Genomic DNA, 16,586 nt, shown 5'->3' on the forward strand with positions numbered 1-16,586 from the left:
TCCCCCCGCCGGGCAGTCCCTTTCGCCCCTTTTTTGGCCGAGTGGTTAAGGCGATGGACTAGAAATCCATTGGGGTCTCCCCGCGCAGGTTCGAATCCTGCCGTCAACGGTACAGGTTATTCAGTGTATGTTTAAGGGACTGTTTAAAGGATCAACAGAAATATGTCATGGTACTGCAGACCTCTTTCGTTGCCTTCCCAATCATTTGCTGAAGCATTTCTCCTGAACTGAGAGGGGTGCTGTGGCTGGGACTGTCATAGTGACTGTCTAGTTCACAGAAGAGGCAGTGTTCTAATCACATCAGTAAGTTGTATAATGTAAGTAACCTACTCAATTGGAATTCCTTTAGCCGCCAGTTCTGATAGCTTAACACATGATCGGGTCACGCTACATGAGACCTTTTTCATTGGTGTCTCAAGTAAACATTACAACAGGGGTACTGTGGCTTAGCTGGTGAAAGCGCCTGTCTTGTAAACAGGAGACCCTGGGTTCAACTCCCAGCAGTACCTACACAATTTGCAACAGCATCATCTGGTGTAGATGTGATAAAAGTGTTTCTTGCAGTTAAAAAAAACGGAATTGTCCTAACTGGCAATCTTGCTTGTGGTTGTAAACTTGCAATCCATCAATGCAATAGACTTTCCATCAATGACAACGGCGGCAGGCAAGCAAAATTCTCTATAAAATGTATGATACCCTAGTGCCAACTGATGACCTATTTGTCCCTTCTATCGTTAAGCAAAGCTTCAGGAATCGGTTTTACAGATGTACAATTGAAGTAACACAGGGGACTTCTCTCAAAGGCGAAGCGTATGCTTCTCATGTAGAAGGCCTGAGGTTCAATGCCTGCCGTCTCCAAGATGTGATCAAAGCTAGCTTCAGTCAATTTGAAGACAATTTCAAAATTAGATCAAGCAAGGCTTAACCTACCCTAAGTGTTCCAGACTCTTCCTGTTCCAAAAAGCCAGAGACTTGGAACTCTAAAAGTGTGTTGTCGTGGCCGAGTGGTTAAGGCGATGGACTAGAAATCCATTGGGGTCTCCCCGCGCAGGTTCGAATCCTGCCGTCAACGGTACAGGTTAATCAGTGTATGTTTAAGGGACTGTTTAAAGGATCAACAGAAATATGTCATGGTACTGCAGACCTCTTTCGTTGCCTTCCCAATCATTTGCTGAAGCATTTCTCCTGAACTGAGAGGGGGCTGTGGCTGTGGCTGGGACTGTCATAGTGACTGTCTAGTTCACAGAAGAGGCAGTGTTCTAATCACATCAGTAAGTTGTATAATGTAAGTAACCTACTCAATTGGAATTCCTTTAGCCGCCAGTTCTGATAGCTTAACACATGATCGGGTCACGCTACATGAGACCTTTTTCATTGGTGTCTCAAGTAAACATTACAACAGGGGTACTGTGGCTTAGCTGGTGAAAGCGCCTGTCTTGTAAACAGGAGACCCTGGGTTCAACTCCCAGCAGTACCTACACAATTTGCAACAGCATCATCTGGTGTAGATGTGATAAAAGTGTTTCTTGCAGTTAAAAAAAACGGAATTGTCCTAACTGGCAATCTTGCTTGTGGTTGTAAACTTGCAATCCATCAATGCAATAGACTTTCCATCAATGACAACGGCGGCAGGCAAGCAAAATTCTCTATAAAATGTATGATACCCTAGTGCCAACTGATGACCTATTTGTCCCTTCTATCGTTAAGCAAAGCTTCAGGAATCGGTTTTACAGATGTACAATTGAAGTAACACAGGGGACTTCTCTCAAAGGCGAAGCGTATGCTTCTCATGTAGAAGGCCTGAGGTTCAATGCCTGCCGTCTCCAAGATGTGATCAAAGCTAGCTTCAGTCAATTTGAAGACAATTTCAAAATTAGATCAAGCAAGGCTTAACCTACCCTAAGTGTTCCAGACTCTTCCTGTTCCAAAAAGCCAGAGACTTGGAACTCTAAAAGTGTGTTGTCGTGGCCGAGTGGTTAAGGCGATGGACTAGAAATCCATTGGGGTCTCCCCTCGCAGGTTCGAATCCTGCCGTCAACGGTACAGGTTAATCAGTGTATGTTTAAGGGACTGTTTAAAGGATCAACAGAAATATGTCATGGTACTGCAGACCTCTTTCGTTGCCTTCCCAATCATTTGCTGAAGCATTTCTCCTGAACTGAGAGGGGGCTGTGGCTGTGGCTGGGACTGTCATAGTGACTGTCTAGTTCACAGAAGAGGCAGTGTTCTAATCACATCAGTAAGTTGTATAATGTAAGTAACCTACTCAATTGGAATTCCATTAGCCGCCAGTTCTGATAGCTTAACACATGATCGGGTCACGCTACATGAGACCTTTTTCATTGGTGTCTCAAGTAAGCATTACAACAGGGGTACTGTGGCTTAGCTGGTGAAAGCGCCTGTCTTGTAAACAGGAGACCCTGGGTTCAACTCCCAGCAGTACCTACACATTTTGCAACAGCATCATCTGGTGTAGATGTGCTAAAAGTGTTTCTTGCAGTTAAAAAAAACGGAATTGTCCTAACTGGCAATCTTGCTTGTGGTTGTAAACTTGCAATCCATCAATGCAATAGACTTTCCATCAATGACAACGGCGGCAGGCAAGCAAAATTCTCTATAAAATGTATGATACCCTAGTGCCAACTGATGACCTATTTGTCCCTTCTATCGTTAAGCAAAGCTTCAGGAATCGGTTTTACAGATGTACAATTGAAGTAACACAGGGGACTTCTCTCAACGGCAAAGCGTATGCTTCTCATGTAGAAGGCCTGAGGTTCAATGCCTGCCGTCTCCAAGATGTGATCAAAGCTAGCTTCATTCAATTTGAAGACAATTTCAAAATTAGATCAAGCAAGGCTTAACCTACCCTAAGTGTTCCAGACTCTTCCTGTTCCAAAAAGCCAGAGACTTGGAACTCTAAAAGTGTGTTGTCGTGGCCGAGTGGTTAAGGCGATGGACTAGAAATCCATTGGGGTCTCCCCGCGCAGGTTCGAATCCTGCCGTCAACGGTACAGGTTAATCTGTGTATGTTTAAGGGTCTGTTTAAAGGATCAACAGAAATATGTCATGGTACTGCAGACCTCTTTCGTTGCCTTCCCAATCATTTGCTGAAGCATTTCTCCTGAACTGAGAGGGGTGCTGTGGCTGGGACTGTCATAGTGACTGTCTAGTTCACAGAAGAGGCAGTGTTCTAATCACATCAGTAAGTTGTATAATGTAAGTAACCTACTCAATTGGAATTCCGTTAGCCGCCAGTTCTGATGGCTTAACACATGATCGGGTCACGCTACATGAGACCTTTTTCATTGGTGTCTCAAGTAAACATTACAACAGGGGTACTGTGGCTTAGCTGGTGAAAGTGCCTGTCTTGTAAACAGGAGACCCTGGGTTCAACTCCCAGCAGTACCTACACATTTTGCAACAGCATCATCTGGTGTAGATGTGATAAAAGTGTTTCTTGCAGTTAAAAAAAACGGAATTGTCCTAACTGGCAATCTTGCTTGTGGTTGTAAACTTAAAATCCATCAATGCAATAGACTTTCCATCAATGACAACGGCGGCAGGCAAGCAAAATTCTCTATAAAATGTATGATACCCTAGTGCCAACTGATGACCTATTTGTCCCTTCTATCGTTAAGCAAAGCTTCAGGAATCGGTTTTACAGATGTACAATTGAAGTAACACAGGGGACTTCTCTCAACGGCAAAGCGTATGCTTCTCATGTAGAAGGCCTGAGGTTCAATGCCTGCCGTCTCCAAGATGTGATCAAAGCTAGCTTCAGTCAATTTGAAGACAATTTCAAAATTAGATCAAGCAAGGCTTAACCTACCCTAAGTGTTCCAGACTCTTCCTGTTCCAAAAAGCCAGAGACTTGGTACTCTAAAAGTGTGTTGTCGTGGCCGAGTGGTTAAGGCGATGGACTAGAAATCCATTGGGGTCTCCCCGCGCAGGTTCGAATCCTGCCGTCAACGGTACAGGTTATTCAGTGTATGTTTAAGGGACTGTTTAAAGGATCAACAGAAATATGTCATGGTACTGCAGACCTCTTTCGTTGCCTTCCCAATCATTTTCTGAAGCATTTCTCCTGAACTGAGAGGGGTGCTGTGGCTGGGACTGTCATAGTGACTGTCTAGTTCACAGAAGAGGCAGTGTTCTAATCACATCAGTAAGTTGTATAATGTAAGTAACCTACTCAATTGGAATTCCTTTAGCCGCCAGTTCTGATAGCTTAACACATGATCGGGTCACGCTACATGAGACCTTTTTCATTGGTGTCTCAAGTAAACATTACAACAGGGGTACTGTGGCTTAGCTGGTGAAAGCGCCTGTCTTGTAAACAGGAGACCCTGGGTTCAACTCCCAGCAGTACCTACACAATTTGCAACAGCATCATCTTGTGTAGATGTGATAAAAGTGTTTCTTGCAGTTAAAAAAAACCGAATTGTCCTAACTGGCAATCTTGCTTGTGGTTGTAAACTTGAAATCCATCAATGCAATAGACTTTCCATCAATGACAACGGCGGCAGGCAAGCAAAATTCTCTATAAAATGTATGATACCCTAGTGCCAACTGATGACCTATTTGTCCCTTCTATCGTTAAGCAAAGCTTCAGGAATCGGTTTTACAGATGTACAATTGAAGTAACACAGGGGACTTCTCTCAACGGCAAAGCGTATGCTTCTCATGTAGAAGGCCTGAGGTTCAATGCCTGCCGTCTCCAAGATGTGATCAAAGCTAGCTTCATTCAATTTGAAGACAATTTCAAAATTAGATCAAGCAAGGCTTAACCTACCCTAAGTGTTCCAGACTCTTCCTGTTCCAAAAAGCCAGAGACTTGGAACTCTAAAAGTGTGTTGTCGTGGCCGAGTGGTTAAGGCGATGGACTAGAAATCCATTGGGGTCTCCCCGCGCAGGTTCGAATCCTGCCGTCAACGGTGCAGGTTAATCTGTGTATGTTTAAGGGACTGTTTAAAGGATCAACAGAAATATGTCATGGTACTGCAGACCTCTTTCGTTGCCTTCCCAATCATTTGCTGAAGCATTTCTCCTGAACTGAGAGGGGTGCTGTGGCTGGGACTGTCATAGTGACTGTCTAGTTCACAGAAGAGGCAGTGTTCTAATCACATCAGTAAGTTGTATAATGTAAGTAACCTACTCAATTGGAATTCCTTTAGCCGCCAGTTCTGATAGCTTAACACATGATCGGGTCACGCTACATGAGACCTTTTTCATTGGTGTCTCAAGTAAACATTGCAACAGGGGTACTGTGGCTTAGCTGGTGAAAGCGCCTGTCTTGTAAACAGGAGACCCTGGGTTCAACTCCCAGCAGTACCTACACATTTTGCAACAGCATCATCTGGTGTAGATGTGATAAAAGTGTTTCTTGCAGTTAAAAAAAACGGAATTGTCCTAACTGGCAATCTTGCTTGTGGTTGTAAACTTAAAATCCATCAATGCAATAGACTTTCCATCAATGACAACGGCGGCAGGCAAGCAAAATTCTCTATAAAATGTATGATACCCTAGTGCCAACTGATGACCTATTTGTCCCTTCTATCGTTAAGCAAAGCTTCAGGAATCGGTTTTACAGATGTACAATTGAAGTAACACAGGGGACTTCTCTCAACGGCAAAGCGTATGCTTCTCATGTAGAAGGCCTGAGGTTCAATGCCTGCCGTCTCCAAGATGTGATCAAAGCTAGCTTCAGTCAATTTGAAGACAATTTCAAAATTAGATCAAGCAAGGCTTAACCTACCCTAAGTGTTCCAGACTCTTCCTGTTCCAAAAAGCCAGAGACTTGGAACTCTAAAAGTGTGTTGTCGTGGCCGAGTGGTTAAGGCGATGGACTAGAAATCCATTGGGGTCTCCCCGCGCAGGTTCGAATCCTGCCGTCAACGGTACAGGTTATTCAGTGTATGTTTAAGGGACTGTTTAAAGGATCAACAGAAATATGTCATGGTACTGCAGACCTCTTTCGTTGCCTTCCCAATCATTTGCTGAAGCATTTCTCCTGAACTGAGAGGGGTGCTGTGGCTGGGACTGTCATAGTGACTGTCTAGTTCACAGAAGAGGCAGTGTTCTAATCACATCAGTAAGTTGTATAATGTAAGTAACCTACTCAATTGGAATTCCTTTAGCCGCCAGTTCTGATAGCTTAACACATGATCGGGTCACGCTACATGAGACCTTTTTCATTGGTGTCTCAAGTAAACATTACAACAGGGGTACTGTGGCTTAGCTGGTGAAAGCGCCTGTTTTGTAAACAGGAGACCCTGGGTTCAACTCCCAGCAGTACCTACACAATTTGCAACAGCATCATCTGGTGTAGATGTGATAAAAGTGTTTCTTGCAGTTAAAAAAAACGGAATTGTCCTAACTGGTAATCTTGCTTGTGGTTGTAAACTTGCAATCCATCAATGCAATAGACTTTCCATCAATGACAACGGCGGCAGGCAAGCAAAATTCTTTATAAAATGTATGATACCCTAGTGCCAACTGATGACCTATTTGTCCCTTCTATCGTTAAGCAAAGCTTCAGGAATCGGTTTTACAGATGTACAATTGAAGTAACACAGGGGACTTCTCTCAACGGCAAAGCGTATGCTTCTCATGTAGAAGGCCTGAGGTTCAATGCCTGCCGTCTCCAAGATGTGATCAAAGCTAGCTTCAGTCAATTTGAAGACAATTTCAAAATTAGATCAAGCAAGGCTTAACCTACCCTAAGTGTTCCAGACTCTTCCTGTTCCAAAAAGCCAGAGACTTGGAACTCTAAAAGTGTGTTGTCGTGGCCGAGTGGTTAAGGCGTTGGACTAGAAATCCATTGGGGTCTCCCCGCGCAGGTTCGAATCCTGCCGTCAACGGTACAGGTTATTCAGTGTATGTTTAAGGGACTGTTTAAAGGATCAACAGAAATATGTCATGGTACTGCAGACCTCTTTCGTTGCCTTCCCAATCATTTGCTGAAGCATTTCTCCTGAACTGAGAGGGGTGCTGTGGCTGGGACTGTCATAGTGACTGTCTAGTTCACAGAAGAGGCAGTGTTCTAATCACATCAGTAAGTTGTTTAATGTAAGTAACCTACTCAATTGGAATTCCTTTAGCCGCCAGTTCTGATAGCTTAACACATGATCGGGTCACGCTACATGAGACCTTTTTCATTGGTGTCTCAAGTAAACATTACAACAGGGGTACTGTGGCTTAGCTGGTGAAAGCGCCTGTCTTGTAAACAGGAGACCCTGGGTTCAACTCCCAGCAGTACCTACACAATTTGCAACAGCATCATCTGGTGTAGATGTGATTAAAGTGTTTCTTGCAGTTAAAAAAAACGGAATTGTCCTAACTGGCAATCTTGCTTGTGGTTGTAAACTTGCAATCCATCAATGCAATAGACTTTCCATCAATGACAACGGCGGCAGGCAAGCAAAATTCTCTATAAAATGTATGATACCCTAGTGCCAACTGATGACCTATTTGTCCCTTCTATCGTTAAGCAAAGCTTCAGGAATCGGTTTTACAGATGTACAATTGAAGTAACACAGGGGACTTCTCTCAAAGGCGAAGCGTATGCTTCTCATGTAGAAGGCCTGAGGTTCAATGCCTGCCGTCTCCAAGATGTGATCAAAGCTAGCTTCAGTCAATTTGAAGACAATTTCAAAATTAGATCAAGCAAGGCTTAACCTACCCTAAGTGTTCCAGACTCTTCCTGTTCCAAAAAGCCAGAGACTTGGAACTCTAAAAGTGTGTTGTCGTGGCCGAGTGGTTAAGGCGATGGACTAGAAATCCATTGGGGTCTCCCCGCGCAGGTTCGAATCCTGCCGTCAACGGTACAGGTTAATCAGTGTATGTTTAAGGGACTGTTTAAAGGATCAACAGAAATATGTCATGGTACTGCAGACCTCTTTCGTTGCCTTCCCAATCATTTGCTGAAGCATTTCTCCTGAACTGAGAGGGGTGTCATAGTGACTGTCTAGTTCACAGAAGAGGCAGTGTTCTAATCACATCAGTAAGTTGTATAATGTAAGTAACCTACTCAATTGGAATTCCTTTAGCCGCCAGTTCTGATAGCTTAACACATGATCGGGTCACGCTACATGAGACCTTTTTCATTGGTGTCTCAAGTAAACATTACAACAGGGGTACTGTGGCTTAGCTGGTGAAAGTGCCTGTCTTGTAAACAGGAGACCCTGGGTTCAACTCCCAGCAGTACCTACACATTTTGCAACAGCATCATCTGGTGTAGATGTGATAAAAGTGTTTCTTGCAGTTAAAAAAAACGGAATTGTCCTAACTGGCAATCTTGCTTGTGGTTGTAAACTTAAAATCCATCAATGCAATAGACTTTCCATCAATGACAACGGCGGCAGGCAAGCAAAATTCTCTATAAAATGTATGATACCCTAGTGCCAACTGATGACCTATTTGTCCCTTCTATCGTTAAGCAAAGCTTCAGGAATCGGTTTTACAGATGTACAATTGAAGTAACACAGGGGACTTCTCTCAAAGGCGAAGCGTATGCTTCTCATGTAGAAGGCCTGAGGTTCAATGCCTGCCGTCTCCAAGATGTGATCAAAGCTAGCTTCAGTCAATTTGAAGACAATTTCAAAATTAGATCAAGCAAGGCTTAACCTACCCTAAGTGTTCCAGACTCTTCCTGTTCCAAAAAGCCAGAGACTTGGAACTCTAATAGTGTGTTGTCGTGGCCGAGTGGTTAAGGCGATGGACTAGAAATCCATTGGGGTCTCCCCGCGCAGGTTCGAATCCTGCCGTCAACGGTACAGGTTAATCAGTGTATGATTAAGGGACTGTTTAAAGGATCAACAGAAATATGTCATGGTACTGCAGACCTCTTTCGTTGCCTTCCCAATCATTTGCTGAAGCATTTCTCCTGAACTGAGAGGGGTGCTGTGGCTGGGACTGTCATAGTGACTGTCTAGTTCACAGAAGAGGCAGTGTTCTAATCACATCAGTAAGTTGTATAATGTAAGTAACCTACTCAATTGGAATTCCTTTAGCCGCCAGTTCTGATAGCTTAACACATGATCGGGTCACGCTACATGAGACCTTTTTCATTGGTGTCTCAAGTAAACATTACAACAGGGGTACTGTGGCTTAGCTGGTGAAAGCGCCTGTCTTGTAAACAGGAGACCCTGGGTTCAACTCCCAGCAGTACCTACACATTTTGCAACAGCATCATCTGGTGTAGATGTGATAAAAGTGTTTCTTGCAGTTAAAAAAAACGGAATTGTCCTAACTGGCAATCTTGCTTGTGGTTGTAAACTTGCAATCCATCAATGCAATAGACTTTCCATCAATGACAACGGCGGCAGGCAAGCAAAATTCTCTATAAAATGTATGATACCCTAGTGCCAACTGATGACCTATTTGTCCCTTCTATCGTTAAGCAAAGCTTCAGGAATCGGTTTTACAGATGTACAATTGAAGTAACACAGGGGACTTCTCTCAACGGCAAAGCGTATGCTTCTCATGTAGAAGGCCTGAGGTTCAATGCCTGCCGTCTCCAAGATGTGATCAAAGCTAGCTTCATTCAATTTGAAGACAATTTCAAAATTAGATCAAGCAAGGCTTAACCTACCCTAAGTGTTCCAGACTCTTCCTGTTCCAAAAAGCCAGAGACTTGGTACTCTAAAAGTGTGTTGTCGTGGCCGAGTGGTTAAGGCGATGGACTAGAAATCCATTGGGGTCTCCCCGCGCAGGTTCGAATCCTGCCGTCAACGGTACAGGTTAATCAGTGTATGTTTAAGGGACTGTTTAAAGGATCAACAGAAATATGTCATGGTACTGCAGACCTCTTTCGTTGCCTTCCCAATCATTTGCTGAAGCATTTCTCCTGAACTGAGAGGGGGCTGTGGCTGTGGCTGGGACTGTCATAGTGACTGTCTAGTTCACAGAAGAGGCAGTGTTCTAATCACATCAGTAAGTTGTATAATGTAAGTAACCTACTCAATTGGAATTCCTTTAGCCGCCAGTTCTGATAGCTTAACACATGATCGGGTCACGCTACATGAGACCTTTTTCATTGGTGTCTCAAGTAAACATTACAACAGGGGTACTGTGGCTTAGCTGGTGAAAGCGCCTGTCTTGTAAACAGGAGACCCTGGGTTCAACTCCCAGCAGTACCTACACAATTTGCAACAGCATCATCTGGTGTAGATGTGATAAAAGTGTTTCTTGCAGTTAAAAAAAACGGAATTGTCCTAACTGGCAATCTTGCTTGTGGTTGTAAACTTGCAATCCATCAATGCAATAGACTTTCCATCAATGACAACGGCGGCAGGCAAGCAAAATTCTCTATAAAATGTATGATACCCTAGTGCCAACTGATGACCTATTTGTCCCTTCTATCGTTAAGCAAAGCTTCAGGAATCGGTTTTACAGATGTACAATTGAAGTAACACAGGGGACTTCTCTCAAAGGCGAAGCGTATGCTTCTCATGTAGAAGGCCTGAGGTTCAATGCCTGCCGTCTCCAAGATGTGATCAAAGCTAGCTTCAGTCAATTTGAAGACAATTTCAAAATTAGATCAAGCAAGGCTTAACCTACCCTAAGTGTTCCAGACTCTTCCTGTTCCAAAAAGCCAGAGACTTGGAACTCTAAAAGTGTGTTGTCGTGGCCGAGTGGTTAAGGCGATGGACTAGAAATCCATTGGGGTCTCCCCTCGCAGGTTCGAATCCTGCCGTCAACGGTACAGGTTAATCAGTGTATGTTTAAGGGACTGTTTAAAGGATCAACAGAAATATGTCATGGTACTGCAGACCTCTTTCGTTGCCTTCCCAATCATTTGCTGAAGCATTTCTCCTGAACTGAGAGGGGGCTGTGGCTGTGGCTGGGACTGTCATAGTGACTGTCTAGTTCACAGAAGAGGCAGTGTTCTAATCACATCAGTAAGTTGTATAATGTAAGTAACCTACTCAATTGGAATTCCATTAGCCGCCAGTTCTGATAGCTTAACACATGATCGGGTCACGCTACATGAGACCTTTTTCATTGGTGTCTCAAGTAAGCATTACAACAGGGGTACTGTGGCTTAGCTGGTGAAAGCGCCTGTCTTGTAAACAGGAGACCCTGGGTTCAACTCCCAGCAGTACCTACACATTTTGCAACAGCATCATCTGGTGTAGATGTGCTAAAAGTGTTTCTTGCAGTTAAAAAAAACGGAATTGTCCTAACTGGCAATCTTGCTTGTGGTTGTAAACTTGCAATCCATCAATGCAATAGACTTTCCATCAATGACAACGGCGGCAGGCAAGCAAAATTCTCTATAAAATGTATGATACCCTAGTGCCAACTGATGACCTATTTGTCCCTTCTATCGTTAAGCAAAGCTTCAGGAATCGGTTTTACAGATGTACAATTGAAGTAACACAGGGGACTTCTCTCAACGGCAAAGCGTATGCTTCTCATGTAGAAGGCCTGAGGTTCAATGCCTGCCGTCTCCAAGATGTGATCAAAGCTAGCTTCATTCAATTTGAAGACAATTTCAAAATTAGATCAAGCAAGGCTTAACCTACCCTAAGTGTTCCAGACTCTTCCTGTTCCAAAAAGCCAGAGACTTGGAACTCTAAAAGTGTGTTGTCGTGGCCGAGTGGTTAAGGCGATGGACTAGAAATCCATTGGGGTCTCCCCGCGCAGGTTCGAATCCTGCCGTCAACGGTACAGGTTAATCTGTGTATGTTTAAGGGTCTGTTTAAAGGATCAACAGAAATATGTCATGGTACTGCAGACCTCTTTCGTTGCCTTCCCAATCATTTGCTGAAGCATTTCTCCTGAACTGAGAGGGGTGCTGTGGCTGGGACTGTCATAGTGACTGTCTAGTTCACAGAAGAGGCAGTGTTCTAATCACATCAGTAAGTTGTATAATGTAAGTAACCTACTCAATTGGAATTCCGTTAGCCGCCAGTTCTGATGGCTTAACACATGATCGGGTCACGCTACATGAGACCTTTTTCATTGGTGTCTCAAGTAAACATTACAACAGGGGTACTGTGGCTTAGCTGGTGAAAGTGCCTGTCTTGTAAACAGGAGACCCTGGGTTCAACTCCCAGCAGTACCTACACATTTTGCAACAGCATCATCTGGTGTAGATGTGATAAAAGTGTTTCTTGCAGTTAAAAAAAACGGAATTGTCCTAACTGGCAATCTTGCTTGTGGTTGTAAACTTAAAATCCATCAATGCAATAGACTTTCCATCAATGACAACGGCGGCAGGCAAGCAAAATTCTCTATAAAATGTATGATACCCTAGTGCCAACTGATGACCTATTTGTCCCTTCTATCGTTAAGCAAAGCTTCAGGAATCGGTTTTACAGATGTACAATTGAAGTAACACAGGGGACTTCTCTCAACGGCAAAGCGTATGCTTCTCATGTAGAAGGCCTGAGGTTCAATGCCTGCCGTCTCCAAGATGTGATCAAAGCTAGCTTCAGTCAATTTGAAGACAATTTCAAAATTAGATCAAGCAAGGCTTAACCTACCCTAAGTGTTCCAGACTCTTCCTGTTCCAAAAAGCCAGAGACTTGGTACTCTAAAAGTGTGTTGTCGTGGCCGAGTGGTTAAGGCGATGGACTAGAAATCCATTGGGGTCTCCCCGCGCAGGTTCGAATCCTGCCGTCAACGGTACAGGTTATTCAGTGTATGTTTAAGGGACTGTTTAAAGGATCAACAGAAATATGTCATGGTACTGCAGACCTCTTTCGTTGCCTTCCCAATCATTTTCTGAAGCATTTCTCCTGAACTGAGAGGGGTGCTGTGGCTGGGACTGTCATAGTGACTGTCTAGTTCACAGAAGAGGCAGTGTTCTAATCACATCAGTAAGTTGTATAATGTAAGTAACCTACTCAATTGGAATTCCTTTAGCCGCCAGTTCTGATAGCTTAACACATGATCGGGTCACGCTACATGAGACCTTTTTCATTGGTGTCTCAAGTAAACATTACAACAGGGGTACTGTGGCTTAGCTGGTGAAAGCGCCTGTCTTGTAAACAGGAGACCCTGGGTTCAACTCCCAGCAGTACCTACACAATTTGCAACAGCATCATCTTGTGTAGATGTGATAAAAGTGTTTCTTGCAGTTAAAAAAAACCGAATTGTCCTAACTGGCAATCTTGCTTGTGGTTGTAAACTTGAAATCCATCAATGCAATAGACTTTCCATCAATGACAACGGCGGCAGGCAAGCAAAATTCTCTATAAAATGTATGATACCCTAGTGCCAACTGATGACCTATTTGTCCCTTCTATCGTTAAGCAAAGCTTCAGGAATCGGTTTTACAGATGTACAATTGAAGTAACACAGGGGACTTCTCTCAACGGCAAAGCGTATGCTTCTCATGTAGAAGGCCTGAGGTTCAATGCCTGCCGTCTCCAAGATGTGATCAAAGCTAGCTTCATTCAATTTGAAGACAATTTCAAAATTAGATCAAGCAAGGCTTAACCTACCCTAAGTGTTCCAGACTCTTCCTGTTCCAAAAAGCCAGAGACTTGGAACTCTAAAAGTGTGTTGTCGTGGCCGAGTGGTTAAGGCGATGGACTAGAAATCCATTGGGGTCTCCCCGCGCAGGTTCGAATCCTGCCGTCAACGGTGCAGGTTAATCTGTGTATGTTTAAGGGACTGTTTAAAGGATCAACAGAAATATGTCATGGTACTGCAGACCTCTTTCGTTGCCTTCCCAATCATTTGCTGAAGCATTTCTCCTGAACTGAGAGGGGTGCTGTGGCTGGGACTGTCATAGTGACTGTCTAGTTCACAGAAGAGGCAGTGTTCTAATCACATCAGTAAGTTGTATAATGTAAGTAACCTACTCAATTGGAATTCCTTTAGCCGCCAGTTCTGATAGCTTAACACATGATCGGGTCACGCTACATGAGACCTTTTTCATTGGTGTCTCAAGTAAACATTGCAACAGGGGTACTGTGGCTTAGCTGGTGAAAGCGCCTGTCTTGTAAACAGGAGACCCTGGGTTCAACTCCCAGCAGTACCTACACATTTTGCAACAGCATCATCTGGTGTAGATGTGATAAAAGTGTTTCTTGCAGTTAAAAAAAACGGAATTGTCCTAACTGGCAATCTTGCTTGTGGTTGTAAACTTAAAATCCATCAATGCAATAGACTTTCCATCAATGACAACGGCGGCAGGCAAGCAAAATTCTCTATAAAATGTATGATACCCTAGTGCCAACTGATGACCTATTTGTCCCTTCTATCGTTAAGCAAAGCTTCAGGAATCGGTTTTACAGATGTACAATTGAAGTAACACAGGGGACTTCTCTCAACGGCAAAGCGTATGCTTCTCATGTAGAAGGCCTGAGGTTCAATGCCTGCCGTCTCCAAGATGTGATCAAAGCTAGCTTCAGTCAATTTGAAGACAATTTCAAAATTAGATCAAGCAAGGCTTAACCTACCCTAAGTGTTCCAGACTCTTCCTGTTCCAAAAAGCCAGAGACTTGGAACTCTAAAAGTGTGTTGTCGTGGCCGAGTGGTTAAGGCGATGGACTAGAAATCCATTGGGGTCTCCCCGCGCAGGTTCGAATCCTGCCGTCAACGGTACAGGTTATTCAGTGTATGTTTAAGGGACTGTTTAAAGGATCAACAGAAATATGTCATGGTACTGCAGACCTCTTTCGTTGCCTTCCCAATCATTTGCTGAAGCATTTCTCCTGAACTGAGAGGGGTGCTGTGGCTGGGACTGTCATAGTGACTGTCTAGTTCACAGAAGAGGCAGTGTTCTAATCACATCAGTAAGTTGTATAATGTAAGTAACCTACTCAATTGGAATTCCTTTAGCCGCCAGTTCTGATAGCTTAACACATGATCGGGTCACGCTACATGAGACCTTTTTCATTGGTGTCTCAAGTAAACATTACAACAGGGGTACTGTGGCTTAGCTGGTGAAAGCGCCTGTTTTGTAAACAGGAGACCCTGGGTTCAACTCCCAGCAGTACCTACACAATTTGCAACAGCATCATCTGGTGTAGATGTGATAAAAGTGTTTCTTGCAGTTAAAAAAAACGGAATTGTCCTAACTGGTAATCTTGCTTGTGGTTGTAAACTTGCAATCCATCAATGCAATAGACTTTCCATCAATGACAACGGCGGCAGGCAAGCAAAATTCTTTATAAAATGTATGATACCCTAGTGCCAACTGATGACCTATTTGTCCCTTCTATCGTTAAGCAAAGCTTCAGGAATCGGTTTTACAGATGTACAATTGAAGTAACACAGGGGACTTCTCTCAACGGCAAAGCGTATGCTTCTCATGTAGAAGGCCTGAGGTTCAATGCCTGCCGTCTCCAAGATGTGATCAAAGCTAGCTTCAGTCAATTTGAAGACAATTTCAAAATTAGATCAAGCAAGGCTTAACCTACCCTAAGTGTTCCAGACTCTTCCTGTTCCAAAAAGCCAGAGACTTGGAACTCTAAAAGTGTGTTGTCGTGGCCGAGTGGTTAAGGCGTTGGACTAGAATTCCATTGGGGTCTCCCCGCGCAGGTTCGAATCCTGCCGTCAACGGTACAGGTTATTCAGTGTATGTTTAAGGGACTGTTTAAAGGATCAACAGAAATATGTCATGGTACTGCAGACCTCTTTCGTTGCCTTCCCAATCATTTGCTGAAGCATTTCTCCTGAACTGAGAGGGGTGCTGTGGCTGGGACTGTCATAGTGACTGTCTAGTTCACAGAAGAGGCAGTGTTCTAATCACATCAGTAAGTTGTTTAATGTAAGTAACCTACTCAATTGGAATTCCTTTAGCCGCCAGTTCTGATAGCTTAACACATGATCGGGTCACGCTACATGAGACCTTTTTCATTGGTGTCTCAAGTAAACATTACAACAGGGGTACTGTGGCTTAGCTGGTGAAAGCGCCTGTCTTGTAAACAGGAGACCCTGGGTTCAACTCCCAGCAGTACCTACACAATTTGCAACAGCATCATCTGGTGTAGATGTGATTAAAGTGTTTCTTGCAGTTAAAAAAAACGGAATTGTCCTAACTGGCAATCTTGCTTGTGGTTGTAAACTTGCAATCCATCAATGCAATAGACTTTCCATCAATGACAACGGCGGCAGGCAAGCAAAATTCTCTATAAAATGTATGATACCCTAGTGCCAACTGATGACCTATTTGTCCCTTCTATCGTTAAGCAAAGCTTCAGGAATCGGTTTTACAGATGTACAATTGAAGTAACACAGGGGACTTCTCTCAAAGGCGAAGCGTATGCTTCTCATGTAGAAGGCCTGAGGTTCAATGCCTGCCGTCTCCAAGATGTGATCAAAGCTAGCTTCAGTCAATTTGAAGACAATTTCAAAATTAGATCAAGCAAGGCTTAACCTACCCTAAGTGTTCCAGACTCTTCCTGTTCCAAAAAGCCAGAGACTTGGAACTCTAAAAGTGTGTTGTCGTGGCCGAGTGGTTAAGGCGATGGACTAGAAATCCATTGGGGTCTCCCCGCGCAGGTTCGAATCCTGCCGTCAACGGTACAGGTTAATCAGTGTATGTTTAAGGGACTGTTTAAAGGATCAACAGAAATATGTCATGGTACTGCAGACCTCTTTCGTTGCCTTCCCAATCATTTGCT

The 16,586-nt window shown here is 43.7% G+C and overlaps 1 protein-coding gene and 35 non-coding genes across 36 annotated transcripts in view; 35 read left to right on the forward strand and 1 right to left on the reverse strand.

Moving 5' to 3' along the window:
* LOC132449644 (stonustoxin subunit beta-like) overlaps window positions 1–16,586 on the reverse strand; it is a 148,839-nt gene that overhangs the window by 63,902 nt on the left and 68,351 nt on the right. The window lies entirely within an intron of this gene.
* Window positions 25–109, forward strand: trnas-aga (transfer RNA serine (anticodon AGA)). The gene has a single exon. It is a non-coding gene; the product is annotated as a tRNA-Ser (tRNA).
* Window positions 436–509, forward strand: trnat-ugu (transfer RNA threonine (anticodon UGU)). Its single transcript has one exon. It is a non-coding gene; the product is annotated as a tRNA-Thr (tRNA).
* trnas-aga (transfer RNA serine (anticodon AGA)) lies at window positions 991–1,072 on the forward strand. Its single transcript has one exon. It is a non-coding gene; the product is annotated as a tRNA-Ser (tRNA).
* trnat-ugu (transfer RNA threonine (anticodon UGU)) lies at window positions 1,404–1,477 on the forward strand. Its single transcript has one exon. It is a non-coding gene; the product is annotated as a tRNA-Thr (tRNA).
* Window positions 1,959–2,040, forward strand: trnas-aga (transfer RNA serine (anticodon AGA)). The gene has a single exon. It is a non-coding gene; the product is annotated as a tRNA-Ser (tRNA).
* trnat-ugu (transfer RNA threonine (anticodon UGU)) lies at window positions 2,372–2,445 on the forward strand. Its single transcript has one exon. It is a non-coding gene; the product is annotated as a tRNA-Thr (tRNA).
* trnas-aga (transfer RNA serine (anticodon AGA)) lies at window positions 2,927–3,008 on the forward strand. The gene has a single exon. It is a non-coding gene; the product is annotated as a tRNA-Ser (tRNA).
* On the forward strand, window positions 3,335–3,408 carry trnat-ugu (transfer RNA threonine (anticodon UGU)). Its single transcript has one exon. It is a non-coding gene; the product is annotated as a tRNA-Thr (tRNA).
* On the forward strand, window positions 3,890–3,971 carry trnas-aga (transfer RNA serine (anticodon AGA)). The gene has a single exon. It is a non-coding gene; the product is annotated as a tRNA-Ser (tRNA).
* Window positions 4,298–4,371, forward strand: trnat-ugu (transfer RNA threonine (anticodon UGU)). Its single transcript has one exon. It is a non-coding gene; the product is annotated as a tRNA-Thr (tRNA).
* On the forward strand, window positions 4,853–4,934 carry trnas-aga (transfer RNA serine (anticodon AGA)). Its single transcript has one exon. It is a non-coding gene; the product is annotated as a tRNA-Ser (tRNA).
* trnat-ugu (transfer RNA threonine (anticodon UGU)) lies at window positions 5,261–5,334 on the forward strand. Its single transcript has one exon. It is a non-coding gene; the product is annotated as a tRNA-Thr (tRNA).
* trnas-aga (transfer RNA serine (anticodon AGA)) lies at window positions 5,816–5,897 on the forward strand. Its single transcript has one exon. It is a non-coding gene; the product is annotated as a tRNA-Ser (tRNA).
* trnat-ugu (transfer RNA threonine (anticodon UGU)) lies at window positions 6,224–6,297 on the forward strand. Its single transcript has one exon. It is a non-coding gene; the product is annotated as a tRNA-Thr (tRNA).
* trnas-aga (transfer RNA serine (anticodon AGA)) lies at window positions 6,779–6,860 on the forward strand. The gene has a single exon. It is a non-coding gene; the product is annotated as a tRNA-Ser (tRNA).
* Window positions 7,187–7,260, forward strand: trnat-ugu (transfer RNA threonine (anticodon UGU)). Its single transcript has one exon. It is a non-coding gene; the product is annotated as a tRNA-Thr (tRNA).
* Window positions 7,742–7,823, forward strand: trnas-aga (transfer RNA serine (anticodon AGA)). Its single transcript has one exon. It is a non-coding gene; the product is annotated as a tRNA-Ser (tRNA).
* trnat-ugu (transfer RNA threonine (anticodon UGU)) lies at window positions 8,135–8,208 on the forward strand. Its single transcript has one exon. It is a non-coding gene; the product is annotated as a tRNA-Thr (tRNA).
* Window positions 8,690–8,771, forward strand: trnas-aga (transfer RNA serine (anticodon AGA)). Its single transcript has one exon. It is a non-coding gene; the product is annotated as a tRNA-Ser (tRNA).
* trnat-ugu (transfer RNA threonine (anticodon UGU)) lies at window positions 9,098–9,171 on the forward strand. Its single transcript has one exon. It is a non-coding gene; the product is annotated as a tRNA-Thr (tRNA).
* Window positions 9,653–9,734, forward strand: trnas-aga (transfer RNA serine (anticodon AGA)). Its single transcript has one exon. It is a non-coding gene; the product is annotated as a tRNA-Ser (tRNA).
* trnat-ugu (transfer RNA threonine (anticodon UGU)) lies at window positions 10,066–10,139 on the forward strand. The gene has a single exon. It is a non-coding gene; the product is annotated as a tRNA-Thr (tRNA).
* trnas-aga (transfer RNA serine (anticodon AGA)) lies at window positions 10,621–10,702 on the forward strand. The gene has a single exon. It is a non-coding gene; the product is annotated as a tRNA-Ser (tRNA).
* trnat-ugu (transfer RNA threonine (anticodon UGU)) lies at window positions 11,034–11,107 on the forward strand. The gene has a single exon. It is a non-coding gene; the product is annotated as a tRNA-Thr (tRNA).
* trnas-aga (transfer RNA serine (anticodon AGA)) lies at window positions 11,589–11,670 on the forward strand. Its single transcript has one exon. It is a non-coding gene; the product is annotated as a tRNA-Ser (tRNA).
* On the forward strand, window positions 11,997–12,070 carry trnat-ugu (transfer RNA threonine (anticodon UGU)). The gene has a single exon. It is a non-coding gene; the product is annotated as a tRNA-Thr (tRNA).
* Window positions 12,552–12,633, forward strand: trnas-aga (transfer RNA serine (anticodon AGA)). The gene has a single exon. It is a non-coding gene; the product is annotated as a tRNA-Ser (tRNA).
* trnat-ugu (transfer RNA threonine (anticodon UGU)) lies at window positions 12,960–13,033 on the forward strand. The gene has a single exon. It is a non-coding gene; the product is annotated as a tRNA-Thr (tRNA).
* On the forward strand, window positions 13,515–13,596 carry trnas-aga (transfer RNA serine (anticodon AGA)). The gene has a single exon. It is a non-coding gene; the product is annotated as a tRNA-Ser (tRNA).
* Window positions 13,923–13,996, forward strand: trnat-ugu (transfer RNA threonine (anticodon UGU)). The gene has a single exon. It is a non-coding gene; the product is annotated as a tRNA-Thr (tRNA).
* trnas-aga (transfer RNA serine (anticodon AGA)) lies at window positions 14,478–14,559 on the forward strand. The gene has a single exon. It is a non-coding gene; the product is annotated as a tRNA-Ser (tRNA).
* On the forward strand, window positions 14,886–14,959 carry trnat-ugu (transfer RNA threonine (anticodon UGU)). Its single transcript has one exon. It is a non-coding gene; the product is annotated as a tRNA-Thr (tRNA).
* On the forward strand, window positions 15,441–15,522 carry trnas-aga (transfer RNA serine (anticodon AGA)). The gene has a single exon. It is a non-coding gene; the product is annotated as a tRNA-Ser (tRNA).
* Window positions 15,849–15,922, forward strand: trnat-ugu (transfer RNA threonine (anticodon UGU)). Its single transcript has one exon. It is a non-coding gene; the product is annotated as a tRNA-Thr (tRNA).
* trnas-aga (transfer RNA serine (anticodon AGA)) lies at window positions 16,404–16,485 on the forward strand. Its single transcript has one exon. It is a non-coding gene; the product is annotated as a tRNA-Ser (tRNA).

The sequence above is a fragment of the Gadus macrocephalus genome, chromosome 21 (assembly GCF_031168955.1).
Source record: "Gadus macrocephalus chromosome 21, ASM3116895v1".
Classification (NCBI taxonomy): Eukaryota; Metazoa; Chordata; class Actinopteri; order Gadiformes; family Gadidae; genus Gadus; species Gadus macrocephalus.